Raw genomic sequence first — 22593 nt, 5'->3', positions numbered from 1 at the left:
TAACCCCATGCTGTACCTGTCCTGGGAGTATTTGAGGGGACAGTGTAGAGGAAGCTCTTCTCTGTAACTTAGTCCGTGCTCTACCTGTCCTGGGAGTGTTTGATGGGGACAGTGTAGAAGGAGCTTTACTCTGTATCTAACCCCATGCTCGACTTGTCCTAGGAGTGTTTGATGGGGCAGTTTAGAAGGAGCTTTACTGTATATTTAACACCATGCTGTTCCTGTCCTGGGAGTGTTTGATGGGGACAGTTTAGAGGGAGCTTTATTCTGTATCTAAACCCGTGCTTTACCTTTCCTGGGAGTGTTTCATGGGGACAGTATAGAGGGAGCTTTACTCTGTAACTGAGTCCATGCTGTACCTTTCCTGGGTGTGTTTGATGGGAAAATGTAGAGGGAGCTTTACTCAGTATATAACCGCATGCTGGACCTGACCTGAGGGTGCTTGATGTCGACAGTATAGAGGGAGCTTTACACTGTCTCTAACCCCATGTTGTACCTGTCCTGGGAGTGTTTGATTGGGCCAGTGTAGAGGGAGTTTTACTCTGTATCTAAGCCCATGCTGTACCAGCCTAGGGAGTGTTTGATGGGGACAATATAGATGGAGTTTTACTCTTATCTAACACTGTGCTGTACCTGCCTTGGGAGTGTTTAATGGGGACAGTTTAGAGGGAGATTTACACTGTATCTAACCCCGTGCTGTACCTGCCCTGGGAGTGTGTGATGAGGACTGTGTAGAGGGAGTTTTTCTCTGTATCTAACCCCGTGCTCTACCTGTCCTGGGAGTGTTTCATGGGACAGCGTAGAGGGAGTTTTACTCTGTATCTAACCCCGTGTTGTACCCATACTGGGAATGTATGATGATGGCAGTGTAGAGGGAGTTTTACTCTGTATCTAACCCTGTGCTGCACTTGTCCTGGTGGTGTTTGATGGGGACAGTGTAGAGGGAGCTTTACTTTGTATCTAACCCCATGCTTTACCTGCCTCGGGAGTTTTTGATGGGGAAAGTGTAGAGGTAGTTTTGCTCTGTATTTAACCCCGTGCTGTACCTGTCCTGGGAGTATTTGATGGGAGCAGTGTAGAGGGTGTTTTACTCCCTATCTAACCACTTGCTGTACCTGTCCTGGGAGTGTTTGATGGGGACAGTGTAGAGGGAGCTTTAATCTGTATCTAACCCCATGCTGTACCTGTCCTGGGAGTGTTTGATGGATACAGTGTAGATGGAGTTTTACTGTATATATACGCAGGGCTTAGCACCAATAAATGACACAACTATAAGTGGCTCAATGCATACACATCTTTCTCATCAAGGAGGAAACGCTGTCTGATTGATGAAAAGAATGCAAAAGTCCATAACTTTTATGCTCAGTCACATGTGTCTCCCAACAGATCCAAGGAGCCCTCAGTGTAAGGTGCTCTCATCTGTAACATGTTGACATATGGACCCTGCGGAACATGTTATAGTAGGTTGCCAATGTAATTTTGAATTGTAGTCACTGTTGTCGTGTAGGAAAGGTGACTGCCAATTTATGCAAAGCAAGATCCAATAAATACCAATGTGATAATGACCAGATAATCTGTTTTCGTGATGGGTGTGGTTTAAATATTGATCAGGATACCAGGTAGAACTCCAATGCTTCTCTTCAACAGTGCTGTAAGAATGTTTACATACAGTGAGAGAGCATTTGGGCCATCAGTTTAATGTCTCATTAGTTCCCTGCCATCTGCAGCAGTGCTGCACACCCTCAATATTAACCATCTAACAGTGCAGCACACCCTCAGTGCTGACCTCCTGACGGTGCAGCACTCCCTCAGTACTGACCCAGTGTCAGTGCAGCACTCCCTCAGTACTGACACAGTGACAGAGCTGCACTCCTTCAGTCCTGACCCCCTGAAGGAGCAGCACTCCCTCAGTACTGACCCCCTGACAGTGCAGGACTCCCTCAGTGCTGACCCAGTGACAGAGCAGCACTCCCTCTGTAGTGAGACCCTGACAGAGCTGAACAGCCTCAGTACTGGCCCAGTGACACAGCAAAACTCCCTCAGTCCTGACCCCCTGAGAGAGCAGCACTCCCGTAGTGCTGACCCACTAACAGTGCAGCACTCCCTCAGTACTGAAGCCCTGACAGAGGAGCACTCACTCAGTACTTACCAAGTGACAGAGCAGCACTCCCTTAAAACTGACCCAGTGACACAGCAGCACTCCATCTTTACTGACCCACTGACAGAGCAGCACTCCCTCATTACTGACACGGTGACATACAGCACTCCCTCAGTACTGACACGGTGACATACAGCACTCCCTCATTACTGACATGGTGACATACAGCACTCCCTCAGTACTGACACGGTGACATACAGCACTCCCTCAGTACTGACACGGTGACATACAGCACTCCCTCAGTACAGACACGGTGACATACAGCACTCCCTCAGTACTGACACGGTGACATACAGCACTCCCTCAGTACTGACACGGTGACAGTGCAGCACTCCCTCAGTACTGACCCTCTGACAGTGCAGCACTCCCGCAGTACTGACCCCGTGACAGAGCAGCACTCCCTCAGTATTGGCCCTCTGACAGAGCAGCATTCCCTCAGTACTGACCCGGTGAAAAAGCAGCACTCCCTCAGATTGATCCGCTGACAGAGCAGCACTCCCTCAGTACTGACACAGTGACAGAACTGCCCTCCTTCAGTCCTGACCCACTGAAGGAGCAGAAATCCCTCAGTACTGACCCAGTGACAGTGCAGCACTCTCATGGGACTGACCCTCTGACAGTGAAGCACTCCCACAGTATAGACCCCATGACACAATAGCACCCCTTCTTTACTGACCTCATGATAGAGCAGCTTTCCCTCAGTACTGACCCCCAAACAGAGCAACACTCCCTCAGTACTGACCCACTGACAGACCAGCACACTCTCATTACTGACTCCCTGACAGAGCAGCACTACCTCAGTACTGACCCAGTGACAGCGCAGCGCTCCCTCAGTACATACCCAGTGATACAGCAGCACTCCCACATTACGGACCAGTGACAAGGCAGCACACCCTTCGTACTGACCCCCTAACAGTGCAGCACTCCCTCTGTACTGACCACCTGACATTGTAGCACTCGCTGTGTAGTGATCCGGTGACAGTGCAGCACTCCATCAGTACTGACCTGGTGACAGTGCAGCACTCCCTCAGTACTGATCCCCTGACAGTGCAGCACTCCCTCAGCACTGACCTGGTGACAGTGCAGGTCTCCCTCAGTCCTGAACATCTGACAGAGCAACACTCCCTCAGTACTGACCGGGTGACAGTGCAGCACTCCCTCAGTACTGATCCCCTGACAGTGCAGCACTCCCTCAGCACTGACCGGGTGACAGTGCAGGGCTCCCTCAGTCCTGAACATCTGACAGAGCAACACTCCCTCAGTACTGACCGGGTGACACAGCATCGTTCCCTAAGTACTGACCATGACAGAGCAGCACTCACTCACTACTGACACCCTGACAGAGCAGCACTCATTCAGTACTGACCCAGTGACAATGCAGCACTCCCTCAGTACTGACCCCCTGACAGTGCAGCAATCCCTTAGTACTGACTGGCTGACACAGCAGCATTCCCTAAGTACTGACATGACAGAGCAGCACTCACTGATTATTGACACCCTGACAGAGCAGCCCTCAACCAGCACTGAACCGTTCACAAAGCAGCACTCCATCAGTATTAATCTGCTGACAGAGCAGCACTCCCTCAGTACTGAGCCCCTGACAGAGCAGCACTCCCTCACTACTGACCCATTGACAGTGCAGCTCTCCCTCATATCTGACCCCATGATAGAGCAGCTTTCCCTCAGTACTGACCACCAAACAGAGCAGCACTCCCTCAGAACTGACCCAATGACAAAGCTGAATTCCCTCAGTACTGACCCGGTGAGAGTGCCGCACTCCCTCATTACTGAACATCTGACAGAGCAACACTCCCTCAGTAGTAACCAGGTGACACAGCAGCATTCCCTAAGTACTGACCATGACAGAGCAGCACTCACCCAGCATTGAACCATTGACAAAGCAGCATTCCCTCAGTACTGACCCGGTGACAGTGCAGCACTCCCTCATTACTGAGCCCCTGACAGTGCAGCATTCCCTCATTACTGAACCCCTGACAAGCAGAACCCCCTCAGTACTTACCCAAACACTGTGAGGCACTTACTAAGTACTCACCCGTTAACAGGGCAGCACTCCCTCAGTACTCACCCCCTGACACAGAAGCACTCCCTCAGTACTCACCCCCTGACACAGAAGCACTCCCTCAGTACTCACCCCCTGACACAGAAGCACTCCCTCAGTACTCACCCCCTGACACAGAAGCACTCCCTCAGTACTCACCCCTGACTGAGCAGCAACCCCTCAGATCTGACCTAGTCACACTGCAGCACTTCGAAAGTACTGACCCGCTGGCAGGGCAGCACTCCCTCAGTAATGACCCCACTGACAGGGCAGCAATCACTCAGTATTGACCACCTGACAGAGCAGCACTCCCTCAGTACTGACCCTTTGAAAGGGCAGCACTCCCTCAGTACAGACACCCTGACAGAGGAACATCTCCTCAATACTGACCCCCTGACAGTGCAGCACTAACTCATTACTGAATAAGTGACAGAGCAGCACTCCAACAGTACTAACGCCCTGACAGAGGAGCAATCCCACTGTACTGAACCCCTGACAGAGCAGCACTCCCTCAGTACTGACCCAGTGACAGAGGAGCGCTCACTCATTACCGACCCCCTGACAGAGGAGCACTCTCTCTGGACTGATGCCCTGACAGAGAGGCACTCCCTCAGTACTGACACCGTGACAGAGCAGAATTCCCTCAGTACTGACCCAGTGACAGAGCAGCACTCCCTCAGTACTGACACCCTGAAAGAGCAGCACTCCCTCAGTACTGACCCCCTGACAGAGCAGCAATCCCTCAGTACTGACCCCCTGACAGAGCAGCACTCCCTCCGTACTGACCCCATGACAGAGCAGCACACCCTCAGTACTGACCCCCTGACAGAGCAGCACACCCTCCGTACTGATCCCCTGACAGAACAGCACTCCCTCCGTACTGATCCCATGACAGAGCAGCACTCCCTCCGTACTGACCCCCGGACAGAGCAGCACTCCCTCAGTACTGACCCCCTGACAGAGCAGCACTCCCTCAGTACTGACCCCCTGACAGAGCAGCACTCCCTCAGTACTGACCCCCTGACAGAGTAGCACTTCCTCAGTACTGACCCCCGGACAGGGCAGCACTCACTCAATTCTTCCTGACCCCCTGACTGGGCAGCAGTCGCTCAATTCTGACCAGTTGACAGTGCAGCACTCCCTCAGTACTGACCCAGTGACAGATCAGCTTTCCCTCAGTAAAGACCCAGTGACAGAGCAGCACCCTCTCATGAATGACCCCCGGACATTTCAGCACTCAGTCCGTACTGAAAGCCTGACAAAACAGCACTCCCTGAGCACTGACCGAGTGACAGAGCAGCCCTCCCTCAGTACTGACCCCATCACAGAGCAGCACTCCCTCAGTACTTACCCGCTGAGAGTGTAGGACACACTCAGTACTGACTGCCTAAAAGGGCAGCACTCCCTCAGTACTGACCCCCTGACAGAGCAGCACTCCCTCAGTGCTGACCCCCTGACAGAGCACCACTCCCTCAGTGCTGACCGCCTGACAGAGCAGCACTCCCTCAGTGCTGACTGCCTGACAGAGCAGCACTCCCTCAGTACTGACCCCCTGACAGAGCAGCACTCCCTCAGTACTGACCCCGTGACAGAGCAGCACTCCCTCAATGCTGACCCCCTGGCAGAGCAGCACTCCCTCAGTGCTGACCCCCTGACAGAGCAGCACTCCCCCAGTACTGACCCCCTGACAGAGCAGCACTCCCTCAGTGCTGACCCCCTGGCAGAGCAGCACTCCCTCAGTGCTGACCCCCTGGCAGAGCAGCACTCCCTCAGTGCTGACCGCCTGACAGAGCAGCACTCCTTCTGTACAGACTCTGTAACAGAGCAGCACTCACTCAATGCTGACCCAGTAACAGGGCAGAACTCCTTCTGTACTGACACCTTTACCAAGCAGCATCCCCTCAGCACTGACCCTGTCACAGTGCAGCACTTCCTAAGTACTGACACACTGACAGAGCAGCACTCCCTCAGTACTGACCCAGGTACAGAGCAGCACACGCTTACGACTAACCCCCTGAGACTGCCGCTTTCCCTCTGTACTGGCGCCCTGACAGAGCAGCACTCCCTCAGAACAGGCCACCTGACAGAGCAGCACTCCCTCAGTACTGACCCCCGACAGAGCAGCACTCCCTCTGTACAGACTCTCTAACCGAGAAGCACGCCCTCAGTACTGATCCCCTGACAGAGCAGCACTCCCTCCGTACTGACCCCCTGACAAAGCAGCACTCCCTCCGTACTGACCCAGTGACAGAGCAGCACTCCCTCCGTACTGACCCCCTGACAAAGCAGCACTCCCTCAGTACTGACCCCCTAACAGAGCAGCACTCCCTCAGTACTGACCCCATCACAGAGCAGCACTCCCTCAGTACTGACCCCATCACAGAGCAGCACTCCCTCAGTGCTGACCCCATCACAGAGCAGCACTCCCTCAGTACTGACCCCATCACAGAGCAGCACTCCCTCAGTACTGAGCCCATCACAGAGCAGCACTCCCTCAGTATTGATGCCCTGACAGTGCAGGACACACTCAGTACTGACTACCTGATAGGGCAGCACTCCCTCAGTACTGACCCCCTGACAGAGCAGCTTTCTCTCAGCACTGACCCAGTGACAGAGCAGCACCCGCTTGTGAATGACCCCCTGACATTTCAGCACTCCGTATGTACTGACCCCCTGACAAAGCAGCACTCCCTGAGTACTGACTCCATCACAGAGCAGCACTCCCTCAGTATTGATGCCCTGACAGTGCAGGACACACTCAGTACTGACTACCTGATAGGGCAGCACTCCCTCAGTACCGACCACTGACAGAGCAGCACTCCCTCTGTACAGACTCTCTGACCGAGAAGCACGCCCTCAGTACTGATCCCCTGACAGAGCAGCACTCCCTCCGTACTGACCCCCTGACAAAGCAGCACTCCCTCCGTACTGACCCAGTGACAGAGCAGCACTCCCTCCGTACTGACCCCCTGACAAAGCAGCACTCCCTGAGTACTGACTCCATCACAGAGCTGCACTCCCTCAGTATTGATGCCCTGACAGTGCAGGACACACTCAGTACTGACTACCTGATAGGGCAGCACTCCCTCAGTACCGACCACTGACAGAGCAGCACTCCCTCAATACTGACACCCTGACAAAGCAGCACACCCTCAGTACTGACCCCCTGACAAAGCAGCACTCCCTCAGTACTGCCTCAGGAACAGAGCAGCACTCGCTCACGACTGACCCCCAGACATTGCAGCTTTCCCTCAGTACTGACGCCCTGACAGAGCAGCACCAGCTCAGTACCGGCCCAGGTACAGAGCAGCACTCGCTCACAACTAACCCCCTGAGATTGCAGTTTTCCCTCTGTACTGGCGCCCTGACAGAGCAGCACTCCCTCAGTACAGGCAACCTGACAGAGCAGCACCACCTCATTACTGATCCCCTGACAGAGCAGCATTCCCTCAGTACTGACCACCTGACAGAGCAGCACTCCCTCAGCACTGACCTCCTGACAGAGCAGCACTCCCTCCATACAGACTCTCTGACCGAGCAGCATGCCCTCAGTAATGCTCCCCTGACAGAGCAGCACTCCCTCAGTACTGACCACCTGACAGAGCAGCACTCCCTCAGTACTGAGCCCCTGACAGAGCAGCACTCCCTCACTACTGACCCATTGACAGTGCAGCTCTCCCTCATATCTGACCCCATGATAGAGCAGCTTTCCCTCAGTACTGACCACCAAACAGAGCAGCACTCCCTCAGAACTGACCCAATGACAAAGCTGAATTCCCTCAGTACTGACCCGGTGAGAGTGCCGCACTCCCTCATTACTGAACATCTGACAGAGCAACACTCCCTCAGTAGTAACCAGGTGACACAGCAGCATTCCCTAAGTACTGACCATGACAGAGCAGCACTCACCCAGCATTGAACCATTGACAAAGCAGCATTCCCTCAGTACTGACCCGGTGACAGTGCAGCACTCCCTCATTACTGAGCCCCTGACAGTGCAGCATTCCCTCATTACTGAACCCCTGACAAGCAGAACCCCCTCAGTACTTACCCAAACACTGTGAGGCACTTACTAAGTACTCACCCGTTAACAGGGCAGCACTCCCTCAGTACTCACCCCCTGACACAGAAGCACTCCCTCAGTACTCACCCCCTGACACAGAAGCACTCCCTCAGTACTCACCCCCTGACACAGAAGCACTCCCTCAGTACTCACCCCCTGACACAGAAGCACTCCCTCAGTACTCACCCCTGACTGAGCAGCAACCCCTCAGATCTGACCTAGTCACACTGCAGCACTTCGAAAGTACTGACCCGCTGGCAGGGCAGCACTCCCTCAGTAATGACCCCACTGACAGGGCAGCAATCACTCAGTATTGACCACCTGACAGAGCAGCACTCCCTCAGTACTGACCCTTTGAAAGGGCAGCACTCCCTCAGTACAGACACCCTAACAGAGGAACATCTCCTCAATACTGACCCCCTAACAGTGCAGCACTAACTCATTACTGAATAAGTGACAGAGCAGCACTCCCTCAGTACTGACCCCCTGACAGAGGAGCACTCTCTCTGGACTGATGCCCTGACAGAGAGGCACTCCCTCAGTACTGACACCGTGACAGAGCAGAATTCCCTCAGTACTGACCCAGTGACAGAGCAGCACTCCCTCAGTACTGACACCCTGACAGAGCAGCACTCCCTCAGTACTGACCCCATGACAGAGCAGCACTCCCTCCGTACTGACCCCATGACAGAGCAGCACACCCTCAGTACTGACCCCCTGACAGAGCAGCACACCCTCCGTACTGATCCCCTGACAGAACAGCACTCCCTCCGTACTGATCCCCTGACAGAGCAGCACTCCCTCCGTACTGACCCCCGGACAGAGCAGCACTCCCTCAGTACTGACCCCCTGACAGAGCAGCACTCCCTCAGTACTGACCCCCTGACAGAGCAGCACTCCCTCAGTACTGACCCCCTGACAGAGTAGCACTTCCTCAGTACTGACCCCCGGACAGGGCAGCACTCACTCAATTCTTCCTGACCCCCTGACTGGGCAGCAGTCGCTCAATTCTGACCAGTTGACAGTGCAGCACTCCCTCAGTACTGACCCAGTGACAGATCAGCTTTCCCTCAGTAAAGACCCAGTGACAGAGCAGCACCCTCTCATGAATGACCCCCGGACATTTCAGCACTCAGTCCGTACTGAAAGCCTGACAAAACAGCACTCCCTGAGCACTGACCGAGTGACAGAGCAGCCCTCCCTCAGTACTGACCCCATCACAGAGCAGCACTCCCTCAGTACTTACCCGCTGAGAGTGTAGGACACACTCAGTACTGACTGCCTAAAAGGGCAGCACTCCCTCAGTACTGACCCCCTGACAGAGCAGCACTCCCTCAGTGCTGAGCCCCTGACAGAGCAGCACTCCCTCAGTGCTGACCGCCTGACAGAGCAGCACTCCCTCAGTGCTGACTGCCTGACAGAGCAGCACTCCCTCAGTACTGACCCCCTGACAGAGCAGCACTCCCTCAGTACTGACCCCGTGACAGAGCAGCACTCCCTCAATGCTGACCCCCTGGCAGAGCAGCACTCCCTCAGTGCTGACCCACTGACAGAGCAGCACTCCCTCAGTGCTGACCCCCTGACAGAGCAGCACTCCCTCAGTGCTGACCCCCTGGCAGAGCAGCACTCCCTCAGTGCTGACCCCCTGGCAGAGCAGCACTCCCTCAGTGCTGACCGCCTGACAGAGCAGCACTCCTTCTGTACAGACTCTGTAACAGAGCAGCACTCACTCAATGCTGACCCAGTAACAGGGCAGAACTCCTTCTGTACTGACACCTTTACCAAGCAGCATCCCCTCAGCACTGACCCTGTCACAGTGCAGCACTTCCTAAGTACTGACACACTGACAGAGCAGCACTCCCTCAGTACTGACCCAGGTACAGAGCAGCACACGCTTACGACTAACCCCCTGAGACTGCCGCTTTCCCTCTGTACTGGCGCCCTGACAGAGCAGCACTCCCTCAGAACAGGCCACCTGACAGAGCAGCACTCCCTCAGTACTGACCCCCTGACAGAGCAGCACTCCCTCTGTACAGACTCTCTAACCGAGAAGCACGCCCTCAGTACTGATCCCCTGACAGAGCAGCACTCCCTCCGTACTGACCCCCTGACAAAGCAGCACTCCCTCCGTACTGACCCAGTGACAGAGCAGCACTCCCTCCGTACTGACCCCCTGACAAAGCAGCACTCCCTCAGTACTGACCCCCTAACAGAGCAGCACTCCCTCAGTACTGACCCCATCACAGAGCAGCACTCCCTCAGTACTGACGCCCTGACAGAGCAGCACCACCTCAGTACCGGCCCAGGTACAGAGCAGCACTCGCTCACAACTAACCCCCTGAGATTGCAGTTTTCCCTCTGTACTGGCGCCCTGACAGAGCAGCACTCCCTCAGTACAGGCAACCTGACAGAGCAGCACCACCTCATTACTGATCCCCTGACAGAGCAGCATTCCCTCAGTACTGACCACCTGACAGAGCAGCACTCCCTCAGTACTGAGCCCCTGACAGAGCAGCACTCCCTCACTACTGACCCATTGACAGTGCAGCTCTCCCTCATATCTGACCCCATGATAGAGCAGCTTTCCCTCAGTACTGACCACCAAACAGAGCAGCACTCCCTCAGAACTGACCCAATGACAAAGCTGAATTCCCTCAGTACTGACCCGGTGAGAGTGCCGCACTCCCTCATTACTGAACATCTGACAGAGCAACACTCCCTCAGTAGTAACCAGGTGACACAGCAGCATTCCCTAAGTACTGACCATGACAGAGCAGCACTCACCCAGCATTGAACCATTGACAAAGCAGCATTCCCTCAGTACTGACCCGGTGACAGTGCAGCACTCCCTCATTACTGAGCCCCTGACAGTGCAGCATTCCCTCATTACTGAACCCCTGACAAGCAGAACCCCCTCAGTACTTACCCAAACACTGTGAGGCACTTACTAAGTACTCACCCGTTAACAGGGCAGCACTCCCTCAGTACTCACCCCCTGACACAGAAGCACTCCCTCAGTACTCACCCCCTGACACAGAAGCACTCCCTCAGTACTCACCCCCGACACAGAAGCACTCCCTCGGTACTCACCCCCTGACAGAGAAGCACTCCCTCAGTACTCACCCCTGACTGAGCAGCAACCCCTCAGATCTGACCTAGTCACACTGCAGCACTTCGAAAGTACTGACCCGCTGGCAGGGCAGCACTCCCTCAGTAATGACCCCACTGACAGGGCAGCAATCACTCAGTATTGACCACCTGACAGAGCAGCACTCCCTCAGTACTGACCCTTTGAAAGGGCAGCACTCCCTCAGTACAGACACCCTGACAGAGGAACATCTCCTCAATACTGACCCCCTGACAGTGCAGCACTAACTCATTACTGAATAAGTGACAGAGCAGCACTCCAACAGTACTAACGCCCTGACAGAGGAGCAATCCCACTGTACTGAACCCCTGACAGAGCAGCACTCCCTCAGTACTGACCCAGTGACAGAGGAGCGCTCACTCATTACCGACCCCCTGACAGAGGAGCACTCTCTCTGGACTGATGCCCTGACAGAGAGGCACTCCCTCAGTACTGACACCGTGACAGAGCAGAATTCCCTCAGTACTGACCCAGTGACAGAGCAGCACTCCCTCAGTACTGACACCCTGACAGAGCAGCACTCCCTCAGTACTGACCCCCTGACAGAGCAGCACTCCCTCAGTACTGACCCCCTGACAGAGCAGCACTCCCTCAGTGCTGACCCCCTGGCAGAGCAGCATTCCCTCAGTGCTGACCCCCTGGCAGAGCAGCACTCCCTCAGTGCTGACCCCCTGGCAGAGCAGCACTCCCTCAGTGCTGACCGCCTGACAGAGCAGCACTCCTTCTGTACAGACTCTGTAACAGAGCAGCACTCACTCAATGCTGACCCAGTAACAGGGCAGAACTCCTTCTGTACTGACACCTTTACCAAGCAGCATCCCCTCAGCACTGACCCTGTCACAGTGCAGCACTTCCTAAGTACTGACACACTGACAGAGCAGCACTCCCTCAGTACTGACCCAGGTACAGAGCAGCACTCGCTTACGACTAACCCCCTGAGACTGCCGCTTTCCCTCTGTACTGGCGCCCTGACAGAGCAGCACTCCCTCAGAACAGGCCACCTGACAGAGCAGCACTCCCTCAGTACTGACCCCCTGACAGAGCAGCACTCCCTCCGTACTGACCCCCTGACAAAGCAGCACTCCCTCCGTACTGACCCAGTGACAGAGCAGCAATACATCCGTACTGACCCCCGACAAAGCAGCACTCCCTCAGTACTGACCCCCTGACAGAGCAGCACTCCCTCAGTACTGACCCCATCACAGAGCAGCACTCCCTCAGTACTGACCCGCTGACAGAGCAGCACTCCCTCAGTGCTGACCCCATCACAGAGCAGCACTCCCTCAGTACTGACCCCATCACAGAGCAGCACTCCCTCAGTACTGAGCCAATCACAGAGCAGCACTCCCTCAGTATTGATGCCCTGACAGTGCAGGACACACTCAGTACTGACTACCTGATAGGGCAGCACTCCCTCAGTACTGACCCCCTGACAGAGCAGCTTTCTCTCAGCACTGACCCAGTGACAGAGCAGCACCCGCTTGTGAATGACCCCCTGACATTTCAGCACTCCGTATGTACTGACCCCCTGACAAAGCAGCACTCCCTGAGTACTGACTCCATCACAGAGCTGCACTCCCTCAGTATTGATGCCCTGACAGTGCAGGACACACTCAGTACTGACTACCTGATAGGGCAGCACTCCCTCAGTACCGACCACTGACAGAGCAGCACTCCCTCAGTACTGACACCCTGACAAAGCAGCACACCCTCAGTACTGACCCCCTGACAAAGCAGCACTCCCTCAGTACTGCCTCAGGAACAGAGCAGCACTCGCTCACGACTGACCCCCAGACATTGCAGCTTTCCCTCAGTACTGACGCCCTGACAGAGCAGCACCACCTCAGTACCGGCCCAGGTACAGAGCAGCACTCGCTCACAACTAACCCCCTGAGATTGCAGTTTTCCCTCAGTACTGCTCCCCTGACAGAGCAGCACTCCCTCAGTACTGACCACCTGACAGTGCAGCACTCCCTCATTACTGAGCCCCTGACAGTGCAGCATTCCCTCATTACTGAACCCCTGACAAGCAGAACCCCCTCAGTACTTACCCAAACACTGTGAGGCACTTACTAAGTACTCACCCATTAACAGGGCAGCACTCCCTCAGTACTCACCCCCTGACACAGAAGCACTCCCTCAGTACTCACCCCCTGACACAGAAGCACTCCCTCAGTACTCACCCCCTGACACAGAAGCACTCCCTCAGTACTCACCCCCTGACACAGAAGCACTCCCTCAGTACTCACCCCTGACTGAGCAGCAACCCCTCAGATCTGACCTAGTCACACTGCAGCACTTCGAAAGTACTGACCCGCTGGCAGGGCAGCACTCCCTCAGTAATGACCCCACTGACAGGGCAGCAATCACTCAGTATTGACCACCTGACAGAGCAGCACTCCCTCAGTACTGACCCTTTGAAAGGGCAGCACTCCCTCAGTACAGACACCCTGACAGAGGAACATCTCCTCAATACTGACCCCCTGACAGTGCAGCACTAACTCATTACTGAATAAGTGACAGAGCAGCACTCCAACAGTACTAACGCCCTGACAGAGGAGCAATCCCACTGTACTGAACCCCTGACAGAGCAGCACTCCCTCAGTACTGACCCAGTGACAGAGGAGCGCTCACTCATTACCGACCCCCTGACAGAGGAGCACTCTCTCTGGACTGATGCCCTGACAGAGAGGCACTCCCTCAGTACTGAAACCGTGACAGAGCAGAATTCCCTCAGTACTGACCCAGTGACAGAGCAGCACTCCCTCAGTACTGACACCCTGACAGAGCAGCACTCCCTCAGTACTGACCCCCTGACAGAGCAGCAATCCCTCAGTACTGACCCCCTGACAGAGCAGCACTCCCTCCGTACTGACCCCATGACAGAGCAGCACACCCTCAGTAATGACCCCCTGACAGAGCAGCACACCTTCCGTACTGATCCCCTGACAGAACAGCACTCCCTCCGTACTGATCCCATGACAGAGCAGCACTCCCTCCGTACTGACCCCCGGACAGAGCAGCACTCCCTCAGTACTGACCCCATGACAGAGCAGCACTCCCTCAGTACTGACCCCCTGACAGAGCAGCACTCCCTCAGTACTGACCCCCTGACAGAGTAGCACTTCCTCAGTACTGACCCCCGGACAGGGCAGCACTCACTCAATTCTTCCTGACCCCCTGACTGGGCAGCAGTCGCTCAATTCTGACCAGTTGACAGTGCAGCACTCCCTCAGTACTGACCCAGTGACAGATCAGCTTTCCCTCAGTAAAGACCCAGTGACAGAGCAGCACCCTCTCATGAATGACCCCCGGACATTTCAGCACTCAGTCCGTACTGAAAGCCTGACAAAACAGCACTCCCTGAGCACTGACCGAGTGACAGAGCAGCCCTCCCTCAGTACTGACCCCATCACAGAGCAGCTCTCCCTCAGTACTTACCCCCTGAGAGTGTAGGACACACTCAGTACTGACTGCCTAAAAGGGCAGCACTCCCTCAGTACTGACCCCCTGACAGAGCAGCACTCCCTCAGTGCTGACCCACTGACAGAGCAGCACTCCCTCAGTGCTGACTGCCTGACAGAGCAGCACTCCCTCAGTACTGACCCCCTGACAGAGCAGCACTCCCTCAGTACTGACCCCGTGACAGAGCAGCACTCCCTCAATGCTGACTCCCTGGCAGAGCAGCACTCCCTCAGTACTGACTCCCTGACAGAGCAGCACTCCCTCAGTGCTGACCCCCTGGCAGAGCAGCACTCCCTCAGTGCTGACCGCCTGACAGAGCAGCACTCCTTCTGTACAGACTCTGTAACAGAGCAGCACTCACTCAATGCTGACCCAGTAACAGGGCAGAACTCCTTCTGTACTGACACCTTTACCAAGCAGCATCCCCTCAGCACTGACCCTGTCACAGTGCAGCACTTCCTAAGTACTGACACACTGACAGAGCAGCACTCCCTCAGTACTGACCCAGGTACAGAGCAGCACACGCTTACGACTAACCCCCTGAGACTGCAGCTTTCCCTCTGTACTGGCGCCCTGACAGAGCAGCACTCCCTCAGAACAGTCCACCTGACAGAGCAGCACTCCCTCAGTACTGACCCCCTGACAGAGCAGCACTCCCTCTGTACAGACTCTCTGACCGAGAAGCACGCCCTCAGTACTGATCCCCTGACAGAGCAGCACTCCCTCCGTACTGACCCCCTGACAAAGCAGCACTCCCTCCGTAGTGACCCAGTGACAGAGCAGCACTCCCTCCGTACTGACCCCCTGACAAAGCAGCACTCCCTCAGTACTGACCCCCTGACAGAGCAGCACTCCCTCAGTACTGACCCCATCACAGAGCAGCACTCCCTCAGTGCTGACCCGCTGACAGAGCAGCACTCCCTCAGTGCTGACCCCATCACAGAGCAGCACTCCCTCAGTACTGACCCCATCACAGAGCAGCACTCCCTCAGTACTGAGCCCATCACAGAGCAGCACTCCCTCAGTATTGATGTCCTGACAGTGCAGGACACACTAAGTACTGACTACCTGATAGGGCAGCACTCCCTCAGTACTGACCCCCTGACAGAGCAGCTTTCTCTCAGCACTGACCCAGTGACAGAGCAGCACCCGCTTGTGAATGACCCCCTGACATTTCAGCACTCCGTATGTACTGACCCCCTGACAAAGCAGCACTCCCTGAGTACTGACTCCATCACAGAGCAGCACTCCCTCAGTATTGATGCCCTGACAGTGCAGGACACACTCAGTACTGACTACCTGATAGGGCAGCACTCCCTCAGTACCGACCACTGACAGAGCAGCACTCCCTCAGTACTGACACCCTGACAAAGCAGCACACCCTCAGTACTGACCCCCTGACAAAGCAGCACTCCCTCAGTACTGCCTCAGGAACAGAGCAGCACTCGCTCACGACTGACCCCCAGACATTGCAGCTTTCCCTCAGTACTGACGCCCTGACAGAGCAGCACCACCTCAGTACCGGCCCAGGTACAGAGCAGCACTCGCTCACAACTAACCCCCTGAGATTGCAGTTTTCCCTCTGTACTGGCGCCCTGACAGAGCAGCACTCCCTCAGTACAGGCAACCTGACAGAGCAGCACCACCTCATTACTGATCCCCTGACAGAGCAGTATTCCCTCAGTACTGACCACCTGACAGAGCAGCACTCCCTCATCACTGACCTCCTGACAGAGCAGCACTCCCTCCATACAGACTCTCTGACCGAGCAGCATGCCCTCAGTACTGCTCCCCTGATAGAGCAGCACTCCCTCAGTACTGACCACCTGACAGAGCAGCACTCCCTCAGTACTGAGCCCCTGACAGAGCAGCACTCCCTCACTACTGACCACCTGACAGAGCAGCATTCTGTCAGTACTGACCCAGTGACAGAGCAGCACTCCCTCAGTACTGACCCCCTGACAGAGCAGCACTCCCTCCGTACAGACTCGCTGAACGAGCAGCATCACCTCAGCACTGACCCTGTCACAGTGCAGCACTCCCTCAGTACTGACCCAGGTACAGAGCAGCACTTGCTCACGACTGAACCCCTGACATTGCAGCTTTCCCTCAGTACTGATGCCCTGACAGAGCAGCACCACCTCAGTACCGGCCCAGGTACAGAGCAGCACTCGCTCACAACTAACCCCCTGAGATTGCAGTTTTCCCTCTGTACTGGCGCCCTGACAGAGCAGCACTCCCTCAGTACAGGCAACCTGACAGAGCAGCACCACCTCATTACTGATCCCCTGACAGAGCAGCATTCCCTCAGTACTGACCACCTGACAGAGCAGCACTCCCTCAGCACTGACCTCCTGACAGAGCAGCACTCCCTCCATACAGACTCTCTGACCGAGCAGCATGCCCTCAGTACTGCTCCCCTGACAGAGCAGCACTCCCTCAGTACTGACCACCTGACAGAACAGCACACCCTCAGTACTGACCACCTGACAGAGCAGCATTCTGTCAGTACTGACCCAGTGACAGAGCAGCACTCCCTCAGTACTGACCCCCTGACAGAGCAGCACTCCCTCCGTACAGACTCGCTGAACGAGCAGCATCACCTCAGCACTCCCTCAGTACTGACCCAGGTACAGAGCAGCACTTGCTCACGACTGAACCCCTGACATTGCAGCTTTCCCTCAGTACTGATGCCATGACAGAGCAGCACCACCTCCGTATTGGACCACAGACAGAGGAGCAATCCCACTGCACTAACCCAGTAACAGAGCAGCACTCCCTCAGTACTGACCCCCTGACGAAGCAGCACTCCCTCAGTACTGACACCCTGACAGAGCAGCTCTGCCTCAGTACTGAGCCCCTGACAGAGCAGCACTCCCTCAGTACTGACCCCCTGACAGAGCAGCACTCCCTCCGTACAGACTCTCTAACAGAGCAGCACCCCTTCCGTACTGACTCTCTGACAGAGCAGCACTCCCTCAATGCTGACCCAGTAACAGGGCAGAACTCCTTCTGTACTGACACCCTGACTGAGCAGCATCCCCTCACCACAGACACAGTCACAGTGCAGCTCTTCCTAAGTACTGACCCCCTGACAGAGCAGCACTCCCTCAGTACTGACCCAGTGACAGAGCAGCACCCACTCATGAATGACCCCCTGACATTTCAGCACTCCATCAGTACTGACTCCCTGACAAAGCAGCACTCCCTGAGTACTGACCGAGTGACAGAGCAGCACTCCCTCAGTACTGAGCCCATCACAGAGCAGCACTCCCTCAGTATTGATGCCCTGACGGAGGAACACCTCCTCAATACTGACCCCCTGACAGTGCAGCACTAACTCATTAATGAATAAGTGACAGAGCAGCACTCCAATAGTACTAACGCCCTGACAGAGGAGCAAACCCTCACTACTGACCCATTGACAGAGCAGCACTCCCTCAGTACTGATCCCCTGACAGAGCAGCTTTCCCTCAGTACTGACCCTCTCACAGTGCATCACCCCCTCAGTACTGAGCCGGTGACAGAAACGCACTCACTCAATACTGAACCCCAGACAAGCAGGAGGCCCTCATTATTTACCCAAACACCGTGAGGCACTTACTAAGTACTCACCCGCTGACCGAGCAGCTCTCCCTCAGTACTGACCCTCTGACAGAGCAGCACTCCCTCAGTACTGACACCCTGACAGAACAGCACTGCCTCAGTACTGACCCCCTGACGGAGCAGCTCTCCCTCAGTACTGACCCCCTGACAGAGCAGCACTCCCTCAGTACTGACACCCTGACAGAGCAGCACTCCCTCAGTACTGACACCCTGACAGAGCAGCACTGCCTCAGTACTGACACCCTGACAGAGTAGCACTGCCTCAGTACTGTCCCCCTGACAGAGCAGCCCTCCCTCAGTACTGACCACCTGACAGAGCAGCTCAGCCTCAGTACTGACCCCCTGACAGATCAGCACTCCCTCAGTACTGACCCGCTGACAGAGCAGCACTCCCTCCGTACAGACTCGCTGAACGAGCAGCATCACCTCAGCACTCCCTCAGTACTGACCCAGGTACAGAGCAGCACTTGCTCACGACTGAACCCCTGACATTGCAGCTTTCCCTCAGTACTGATGCCATGACAGAGCAGCACCACCTCCGTATTGGACCACAGACAGAGGAGCAATCCCACTGCACTAACCCAGTAACAGAGCAGCACTCCCTCAGTACTGACCCCCTGACGAAGCAGCACTCCCTCAGTACTGACACCCTGACAGAGCAGCTCTGCCTCAGTACTGAGCCCCTGACAGAGCAGCACTCCCTCAGTACTGACCCCCTGACAGAACAGCACTCCCTCCGTACAGACTCTCTAACAGAGCAGCACCCCTTCCGTACTGACTCTCTGACAGAGCAGCACTCCCTCAATGCTGACCCAGTAACAGGGCAGAACTCCTTCTGTACTGACACCCTGACTGAGCAGCATCCCCTCACCACAGACACAGTCACAGTGCAGCTCTTCCTAAGTACTGACCCCCTGACAGAGCAGCACTCCCTCAGTACTGACCCAGTGACAGAGCAGCACCCACTCATGAATGACCCCCTGACATTTCAGCACTCCATCAGTACTGACTCCCTGACAAAGCAGCACTCCCTGAGTACTGACCGAGTGACAGAGCAGCACTCCCTCAGTACTGAGCCCATCACAGAGCAGCACTCCCTCAGTATTGATGCCCTGACGGAGGAACACCTCCTCAATACTGACCCCCTGACAGTGCAGCACTAACTCATTAATGAATAAGTGACAGAGCAGCACTCCAATAGTACTAACGCCCTGACAGAGGAGCAAACCCTCACTACTGACCCATTGACAGAGCAGCACTCCCTCAGTACTGATCCCCTGACAGAGCAGCTTTCCCTCAGTACTGACCCTCTCACAGTGCATCACCCCCTCAGTACTGAGCCGGTGACAGAAACGCACTCACTCAATACTGAACCCCAGACAAGCAGGAGGCCCTCATTATTTACCCAAACACCGTGAGGCACTTACAAAGTACTCACCCGCTGACCGAGCAGCTCTCCCTCAGTACTGACCCTCTGACAGAGCAGCACTCCCTCAGTACTGACACCCTGACAGAACAGCACTGCCTCAGTACTGACCCCCTGACGGAGCAGCTCTCCCTCAGTACTGACACCCTGACAGAGCAGCACTCCCTCAGTACTGACACCCTGACAGAGCAGCACTGCCTCAGTACTGACACCCTGACAGAGTAGCACTGCCTCAGTACTGTCCCCCTGACAGAGCAGCCCTCCCTCAGTACTGACCACCTGACAGAGCAGCTCAGCCTCAGTACTGACCCCCTGACAGATCAGCACTCCCTCAGTACTGACCCGCTGACAGAGCAGCACTCCCTCAGAACTGACCCTCTGACAGAGAAGCAATCCCTCAGTACTGACACCCTGACAGAACAGCACTGCCTCAGTACTGACACCCTGACAGAGCAGCTCTCCCTCAGTACTGACCCCCTGACAGAGCAGCACTCCCTCAGTACTGACACCCTAACAGAGCAGCACTGCCTCAGTACTGACACCCTGACAGAGCAGCACTGCCTCAGTACTGTCCACCTGACAGAGCAGCCCTCCCTCAGTACTGACCACTTGACAGAGCAGCTCAGCCTCAGTACTGACCCCTTGACAGATCAGCACTCCCTTAGCACTGACCCCCTGACAGAGCAGCATTCCGTCAGTACTGACCCAGTGACAGAGCAGCACTCCCTCCGTACTGACCCCCTGACAAAGCAGCACTCCCTCCGTACTGACCCAGTGACAGAGCAGCACTCCCTCCGTACTGACCCCCTGACAAAGCAGCACTCCCTCAGTACTGACCCCCTGACAGAGCAGCACTCCCTCAGTATTGACCCCATCACAGAGCAGCACTCCCTCAGTACTGACCCGCTGACAGAGCAGCACTCCCTCAGTGCTGACCCCATCACAGAGCAGCACTCCCTCAGTATTGATGTCCTGACAGTGCAGGACACACTCAGTACTGACTACCTGATAGGGCAGCACTCCCTCAGTACCGACCACTGACAGAGCAGCACTCCCTCAGTACTGACACCCTGACAAAGCAGCACACCCTCAGTACTGACCCCCTGACAAAGCAGCACTCCCCCAGTACTGCCTCAGGAACAGAGCAGCACTCGCTCACGACTGACCCCCAGACATGGCAGCTTTCCCTCAGTACTGACGCCCTGACAGAGCAGCACCACCTCAGTACCGGCCCAGGTACAGAGCAGCACTCGCTCACAACTAACCCCCTGAGATTGCAGTTTTCCCTCTGTACTGGCGCCCTGACAGAGCAGCACTCCCTCAGTACAGGCAACCTGACAGAGCAGCACCACCTCATTACTGATCCCCTGACAGAGCAGCATTCCCTCAGTACTGACCACCTGACAGAGCAGCACTCCCTCAGCACTGACCTCCTGACAGAGCAGCACTCCCTCCATACAGACTCTCTGACCGAGCAGCATGCCCTCAGTACTGCTCCCCTGACAGAGCAGCACTCCCTCAGTACTGACCACCTGACAGAGCAGCACTCCCTCAGTACTGAGCCCCTGACAGAGCAGCACTCCCTCACTACTGACCACCTGACAGAGCAGCATTCTGTCAGTACTGACCCAGTGACAGAGCAGCACTCCCTCAGTACTGACCCCCTGACAGAGCAGCACTCCCTCCGTACAGACTCGCTGAACGAGCAGCATCACCTCAGCACTGACCCTGTCACAGTGCAGCACTCCCTCAGTACTGACCCAGGTACAGAGCAGCACTTGCTCACGACTGAACCCCTGACATTGCAGCTTTCCCTCAGTACTGATGCCCTGACAGAGCAGCACCACCTCCGTATTGGACCACAGACAGAGGAGCAATCCCACTGCACTAACCCAGTAACAGAGCAGCACTCCCTCAGTACTGACCCCCTGACGAAGCAGCACTCCCTCAGTACTGACACCATGACAGAGCAGCTCTGCCTCAGTACTGAGCCCCTGACAGAGCAGCACTCCCTCAGTACTGACCCCCTGACAGAACAGCACTCCCTCAGTACTGACCCCCTGACAGAACAGCACTCCCTCCGTACAGACTCTCTAACAGAGCAGCACCCCTTCCGTACTGACTCTCTGACAGAGCAGCACTCCCTCAATGCTGACCCAGTAACAGGGCAGAACTCCTTCTGTACTGACACCCTGAATGAGCAGCATCCCCTCACCACAGACACAGTCACAGTGCAGCTCTTCCTAAGTACTGACCCCCTGACAGAGCAGCACTCCCTCAGTACTGACCCAGTGACAGAGCAGCACCCACTCATGAATGACCCCCTGACAATTCAGCACTCCATCAGTACTGACTCCCTGACAAAGCAGCACTCCCTGAGTACTGACCGAGTGACAGAGCAGCACTCCCTCAGTACTGAGCCCATCACAGAGCAGCACTCCCTCAGTATTGATGCCCTGACAGTGCAGGACACACTCAGTACTGACTGCCTGATAGGGCAGCACTTCCTCAGTACCCACCCCTGACAGAGCAGCACTCCCTCAGTACTGACCCTTTGAAAGGGCAGCACTCCCTCAGTACTGACTCCCTGACGGAGGAACACCTCCTCAATACTGACCCCCTGACAGTGCAGCACTAACTCATTAATGAATAAGTGACAGAGCAGCAC

This window comes from Carcharodon carcharias, chromosome 15 (assembly GCF_017639515.1).
Source record: "Carcharodon carcharias isolate sCarCar2 chromosome 15, sCarCar2.pri, whole genome shotgun sequence".
Taxonomy (NCBI): Eukaryota; Metazoa; Chordata; class Chondrichthyes; order Lamniformes; family Lamnidae; genus Carcharodon; species Carcharodon carcharias.
The sequence above is the reverse complement of the archived record's forward strand: the minus strand, read 5'-3'. Positions refer to the sequence as shown.